Source organism: Polypterus senegalus, unplaced genomic scaffold, assembly GCF_016835505.1.
Source record: "Polypterus senegalus isolate Bchr_013 unplaced genomic scaffold, ASM1683550v1 scaffold_5061, whole genome shotgun sequence".
Lineage (NCBI taxonomy): Eukaryota > Metazoa > Chordata > Cladistia > Polypteriformes > Polypteridae > Polypterus > Polypterus senegalus.
Genome location: NW_024380695.1, coordinates 126,106 through 132,779, shown reverse-complemented (window position 1 = coordinate 132,779; position 6,674 = coordinate 126,106). Strand labels below are relative to the sequence as shown.

Sequence of the window (6,674 nt, the reverse complement as noted above, 5' to 3'; positions counted from 1 at the left end):
GGCTTCCTTTGAGCATTGAATTCAAACAACATAAGGCAAACTTCCATCTTTCCAAAAGCCCTGATCGTGGAGGTGCACTTGTTGAAAATGCGTTCACCTATCATTTTTTTTTTCTTTTTGTTATTGAATTACCAAGAGTTGGACATTTGTTGCATGTTAACTGTCTTTTAGGCGTATCAGGTGACAAAGCTAGAGTCTTTTTCTGACATCTGGCGCCGTGGCTTAGATGGTTAAAGCGCCTGTCTAGTAAACAGGAGATCCTGAGTTCGAGTCTCAGCGGTGCCTGCAGTTAGTCATACTCTTTCGAGTTGATGTTCAATTTGGCACTCGGATGTTCCTGGAAACTTTGCAAAGAACATGTTAGCTTTGTCCGTTTCAGTGCAGAAGGTGGAGGTGGAGCGCAGCTCTCAGCTTTTATTGTCTTTGCTTTGGCCAGTGAAAGACATAGGGGAAAGCGAAAGCCTGCCTGCCGTCGTGACGTGTAACAGATTGCTCTGTAGTGACGTGTAACAGATTGCTCTGTAGCAAGGCAGCGATGAAAGAGATCAATTGATGACGATATGAGTTTAGATGAAGTGTCCGTACTTAAATATAGAACGTGGCATGATGCGTTACCAGACCAGTGAATTTAAATTTAGGAGGAATGACCAGAAGGATCGGCTTTTGCTCACGTGACAAGTTGGCCGAGTGGTTAAGGCGTTGAACTGCAATTCTTTTGTGCTATGCACGCTTGGGTTCGAATCCCACCCTTGTCTTTACTTTAAACCTTAGAGTCAATTTTCCTTCCTGCAGCTATTTGTGCCAGCAGATCAAATTCAAAAAGAAAATATTTCGACGATGCTTTCTGTAAAAGACCCCACCTCCCTCTAAACTCAACGATTGCCTCTTAAAGCACCTGTCTTGTAAACAGGCGATCCTGAGTTCGAGTCTCGGCGGTGCCTGCAGTTTGTCATACTCTTTCGAGTTGATTTTCATCTTGGTACTCGGATGTGCCTGCAAACTTTGCAAGGAACATTTTAGCTTTGTCCGTTTCAGTGCAGAACGCGGAGGTGGAGCGCAGCTCTCAGCTTTATTGTCTTTGCTTTGGCCAGTGAAAGACATAGAGGAAAGCGAAAGCCTGCCTACTTGTCTGCCGTCGTGACGTGTAACTGATTGCTCTGTAGCAAGGCAGCAATGAAACAGAACAATTGATGACCATATGAGTTTAGATTAAGTATCCGTACTTAAAAATAGAGCATGGCATGATGCGTTACCAGACCAGTGAATTTAAATTTAGGAGGAATAACCAGAAGGATCGGCTTTTGCGTACGTGACAAGTTGGCCGAGTGGTTAAGGCGATGGATTGCTATTCCATTGTGCTATGCACGCTTGGGTTCGAATGCCAACCTTGTCTTGTCTTTAAACCTTAGAGTTTATTATCCTTCCTGCAGCTATCTGTGCCAGCAGATCAAATTCAAGAAGAAAATATTCCGAAGCTGCTTTCCGTTAAACACCCCACCTCCCTCTAAACACAACGATTTCCTCTTAAGGGACTTTCTCAGTCTGCGCAACACCTGTTGCTCAAAGGCAGTATCTTTTTCGGTACTTTAGAATCAAAAAAGACTGCCTTAAACATTCTGTTTTACAGAGTGAAATGGAAAGTTGACAAGGCAGGTTTTGATATGGGACGCCGTGGCTTAGCTGGTTAAAGCACCTGTCTTGTAAACGGGAGATCCTGAGTTTGAATCTCAGCAGTGCCTTCTTCACTCTGTTTCCTTGGATTTCTTTTCTGCGGTACACGCACAGCTGAAACCGTGGCAAAGTGAACTTGAAATTAGACTGTGCACAAACCTTGCCTCATACTTGCCCGTTTTACGTTTTCATCTATATTTTGAAGTCCTTAATCGAATTCGACAAAAGAGAATGGAAAACCTCGATGATGAAAGGATTTTAAGGTGCATTTGAAGAAGATGACTGCTTTTGTCAGGTCCGCGTGTCCGCTCTGCTTTTCAGGGAATAGATGAACGTTTCTCTTCATCGGAGGGCTTCCTTTGAGCATTGAATTCAAACAACATAAGGCAAACTTCCATCTTTCCAAAAGCCCTGATCGTGGAGGTGCACTTGTTGAAAATGCGTTCACCTATCTTTTTTTTTTCTTTTGTTATTGAATTACCAAGAGTTGGACATTTGTTGCATGTTAACTGTCTTTTAGGCGTATCAGGTGACAAAGCTAGAGTCTTTTTCTGACATCTGGCGCCGTGGCTTAGATGGTTAAAGCGCCTGTCTAGTAAACAGGAGATCCTGAGTTCGAGTCTCAGCGGTGCCTGCAGTTAGTCATACTCTTTCGAGTTGATGTTCAATTTGGCACTCGGATGTTCCTGGAAACTTTGCAAAGAACATGTTAGCTTTGTCCGTTTCAGTGCAGAAGGTGGAGGTGGAGCGCAGCTCTCAGCTTTTATTGTCTTTGCTTTGGCCAGTGAAAGACATAGGGGAAAGCGAAAGCCTGCCTGCCGTCGTGACGTGTAACAGATTGCTCTGTAGTGACGTGTAACAGATTGCTCTGTAGCAAGGCAGCGATGAAAGAGATCAATTGATGACGATATGAGTTTAGATGAAGTGTCCGTACTTAAATATAGAACGTGGCATGATGCGTTACCAGACCAGTGAATTTAAATTTAGGAGGAATGACCAGAAGGATCGGCTTTTTGCTCACGTGACAAGTTGGCCGAGTGGTTAAGGCGTTGAACTGCAATTCTTTTGTGCTATGCACGCTTGGGTTCGAATCCCACCCTTGTCTTTACTTTAAACCTTAGAGTCAATTTTCCTTCCTGCAGCTATTTGTGCCAGCAGATCAAATTCAAAAAGAAAATATTTCGACGATGCTTTCTGTAAAAGACCCCACCTCCCTCTAAACTCAACGATTGCCTCTTAAAGCACCTGTCTTGTAAACAGGCGATCCTGAGTTCGAGTCTCGGCGGTGCCTGCAGTTTGTCATACTCTTTCGAGTTGATTTTCATCTTGGTACTCGGATGTGCCTGCAAACTTTGCAAGGAACATTTTAGCTTTGTCCGTTTCAGTGCAGAACGCGGAGGTGGAGCGCAGCTCTCAGCTTTATTGTCTTTGCTTTGGCCAGTGAAAGACATAGAGGAAAGCGAAAGCCTGCCTACTTGTCTGCCGTCGTGACGTGTAACTGATTGCTCTGTAGCAAGGCAGCAATGAAACAGAACAATTGATGACCATATGAGTTTAGATTAAGTATCCGTACTTAAAAATAGAGCATGGCATGATGCGTTACCAGACCAGTGAATTTAAATTTAGGAGGAATAACCAGAAGGATCGGCTTTTGCGCACGTGACAAGTTGGCCGAGTGGTTAAGGCGATGGATTGCTATTCCATTGTGCTATGCACGCTTGGGTTCGAATGCCAACCTTGTCTTGTCTTTAAACCTTAGAGTTTATTATCCTTCCTGCAGCTATCTGTGCCAGCAGATCAAATTCAAGAAGAAAATATTCCGAAGCTGCTTTCCGTTAAACACCCCACCTCCCTCTAAACACAACGATTTCCTCTTAAGGGACTTTCTCAGTCTGCGCAACACCTGTTGCTCAAAGGCAGTATCTTTTTCGGTACTTTAGAATCAAAAAAGACTGCCTTAAACATTCTGTTTTACAGAGTGAAATGGAAAGTTGACAAGGCAGGTTTTGATATGGGACGCCGTGGCTTAGCTGGTTAAAGCACCTGTCTTGTAAACGGGAGATCCTGAGTTTGAATCTCAGCAGTGCCTTCTTCACTCTGTTTCCTTGGATTTCTTTTCTGCGGTACACGCACAGCTGAAACCGTGGCAAAGTGAACTTGAAATTAGACTGTGCACAAACCTTGCCTCATACTTGCCCGTTTTGACGTTTTCATCTATATTTTGAAGTCCTTAATCGAATTCGACAAAAGAGAATGGAAAACCTCGATGATGAAAGGATTTTAAGGTGCATTTGAAGAAGATGACTGCTTTTGTCAGGTCCGCGTGTCCGCTCTGCTTTTCAGGGAATAGATGAACGTTTCTCTTCATCGGAGGGCTTCCTTTGAGCATTGAATTCAAACAACATAAGGCAAACTTCCATCTTTCCAAAAGCCCTGATCGTGGAGGTGCACTTGTTGAAAATGCGTTCGCCTATCATTTTTTTCTTTTTGTTATTGAATTACCAAGAGTTGGACATTTGTTGCATGTTAACTGTCTTTTAGGCGTATCAGGTGACAAAGCTAGAGTCTTTTTCTGACATCTGGCGCCGTGGCTTAGATGGTTAAAGCGCCTGTCTAGTAAACAGGAGATCCTGAGTTCGAGTCTCAGCGGTGCCTGCAGTTAGTCATACTCTTTCGAGTTGATGTTCAATTTGGCACTCGGATGTTCCTGGAAACTTTGCAAAGAACATGTTAGCTTTGTCCGTTTCAGTGCAGAAGGTGGAGGTGGAGCGCAGCTCTCAGCTTTTATTGTCTTTGCTTTGGCCAGTGAAAGACATAGGGGAAAGCGAAAGCCTGCCTGCCGTCGTGACGTGTAACAGATTGCTCTGTAGTGACGTGTAACAGATTGCTCTGTAGCAAGGCAGCGATGAAAGAGATCAATTGATGACGATATGAGTTTAGATGAAGTGTCCGTACTTAAATATAGAACGTGGCATGATGCGTTACCAGACCAGTGAATTTAAATTTAGGAGGAATGACCAGAAGGATCGGCTTTTTGCTCACGTGACAAGTTGGCCGAGTGGTTAAGGCGTTGAACTGCAATTCTTTTGTGCTATGCACGCTTGGGTTCGAATCCCACCCTTGTCTTTACTTTAAACCTTAGAGTCAATTTTCCTTCCTGCAGCTATTTGTGCCAGCAGATCAAATTCAAAAAGAAAATATTTCGACGATGCTTTCTGTAAAAGACCCCACCTCCCTCTAAACTCAACGATTGCCTCTTAAAGCACCTGTCTTGTAAACAGGCGATCCTGAGTTCGAGTCTCGGCGGTGCCTGCAGTTTGTCATACTCTTTCGAGTTGATTTTCATCTTGGTACTCGGATGTGCCTGCAAACTTTGCAAGGAACATTTTAGCTTTGTCCGTTTCAGTGCAGAACGCGGAGGTGGAGCGCAGCTCTCAGCTTTTATTGTCTTTGCTTTGGCCAGTGAAAGACATAGAGGAAAGCGAAAGCCTGCCTACTTGTCTGCCGTCGTGACGTGTAACTGATTGCTCTGTAGCAAGGCAGCAATGAAACAGAACAATTGATGACCATATGAGTTTAGATTAAGTATCCGTACTTAAAAATAGAGCATGGCATGATGCGTTACCAGACCAGTGAATTTAAATTTAGGAGGAATAACCAGAAGGATCGGCTTTTGCGCACGTGACAAGTTGGCCGAGTGGTTAAGGCGATGGATTGCTATTCCATTGTGCTATGCACGCTTGGGTTCGAATGCCAACCTTGTCTTGTCTTTAAACCTTAGAGTTTATTATCCTTCCTGCAGCTATCTGTGCCAGCAGATCAAATTCAAGAAGAAAATATTCCGAAGCTGCTTTCCGTTAAACACCCCACCTCCCTCTAAACACAACGATTTCCTCTTAAGGGACTTTCTCAGTCTGCGCAACACCTGTTGCTCAAAGGCAGTATCTTTTTCGGTACTTTAGAATCAAAAAAGACTGCCTTAAACATTCTGTTTTACAGAGTGAAATGGAAAGTTGACAAGGCAGGTTTTGATATGGGACGCCGTGGCTTAGCTGGTTAAAGCACCTGTCTTGTAAACGGGAGATCCTGAGTTTGAATCTCAGCAGTGCCTTCTTCACTCTGTTTCCTTGGATTTCTTTTCTGCGGTACACGCACAGCTGAAACCGTGGCAAAGTGAACTTGAAATTAGACTGTGCACAAACCTTGCCTCATACTTGCCCGTTTTTACGTTTTCATCTATATTTTGAAGTCCTTAATCGAATTCGACAAAAGAGAATGGAAAACCTCGATGATGAAAGGATTTTAAGGTGCATTTGAAGAAGATGACTGCTTTTGTCAGGTCCGCGTGTCCGCTCTGCTTTTCAGGGAATAGATGAACGTTTCTCTTCATCGGAGGGCTTCCTTTGAGCATTGAATTCAAACAACATAAGGCAAACTTCCATCTTTCCAAAAGCCCTGATCGTGGAGGTGCACTTGTTGAAAATGCGTTCACCTATCATTTTTTTTTCGTTTTGTTATTGAATTACCAAGAGTTGGACATTTGTTGCATGTTAACTGTCTTTTAGGCGTATCAGGTGACAAAGCTAGAGTCTTTTTCTGACATCTGGCGCCGTGGCTTAGATGGTTAAAGCGCCTGTCTAGTAAACAGGAGATCCTGAGTTCGAGTCTCAGCGGTGCCTGCAGTTAGTCATACTCTTTCGAGTTGATGTTCAATTTGGCACTCGGATGTTCCTGGAAACTTTGCAAAGAACATGTTAGCTTTGTCCGTTTCAGTGCAGAAGGTGGAGGTGGAGCGCAGCTCTCAGCTTTTATTGTCTTTGCTTTGGCCAGTGAAAGACATAGGGGAAAGCGAAAGCCTGCCTGCCGTCGTGACGTGTAACAGATTGCTCTGTAGTGACGTGTAACAGATTGCTCTGTAGCAAGGCAGCGATGAAAGAGATCAATTGATGACGATATGAGTTTAGATGAAGTGTCCGTACTTAAATATAGAACGTGGCATGATG

General features: G+C 43.8%; 7 non-coding genes across 7 annotated transcripts; all 7 read left to right on the top strand.

The window, feature by feature from the left end:
* Positions 1-211: 211 nt before the first annotated feature.
* Positions 212-285, top strand: trnat-agu. Its single transcript has one exon. It is a non-coding gene; the product is annotated as a tRNA-Thr (tRNA).
* Positions 286-1,311: 1,026 nt separating this feature from the next.
* trnas-gcu lies at positions 1,312-1,393 on the top strand. The gene has a single exon. It is a non-coding gene; the product is annotated as a tRNA-Ser (tRNA).
* Positions 1,394-2,231: 838 nt separating this feature from the next.
* On the top strand, positions 2,232-2,305 carry trnat-agu. The gene has a single exon. It is a non-coding gene; the product is annotated as a tRNA-Thr (tRNA).
* Positions 2,306-3,332: 1,027 nt separating this feature from the next.
* On the top strand, positions 3,333-3,414 carry trnas-gcu. Its single transcript has one exon. It is a non-coding gene; the product is annotated as a tRNA-Ser (tRNA).
* An 838-nt stretch (positions 3,415-4,252) lies between these two features.
* On the top strand, positions 4,253-4,326 carry trnat-agu. Its single transcript has one exon. It is a non-coding gene; the product is annotated as a tRNA-Thr (tRNA).
* Positions 4,327-5,354: 1,028 nt separating this feature from the next.
* Positions 5,355-5,436, top strand: trnas-gcu. Its single transcript has one exon. It is a non-coding gene; the product is annotated as a tRNA-Ser (tRNA).
* Positions 5,437-6,276: 840 nt separating this feature from the next.
* Positions 6,277-6,350, top strand: trnat-agu. Its single transcript has one exon. It is a non-coding gene; the product is annotated as a tRNA-Thr (tRNA).
* Positions 6,351-6,674: the final 324 nt, after the last annotated feature.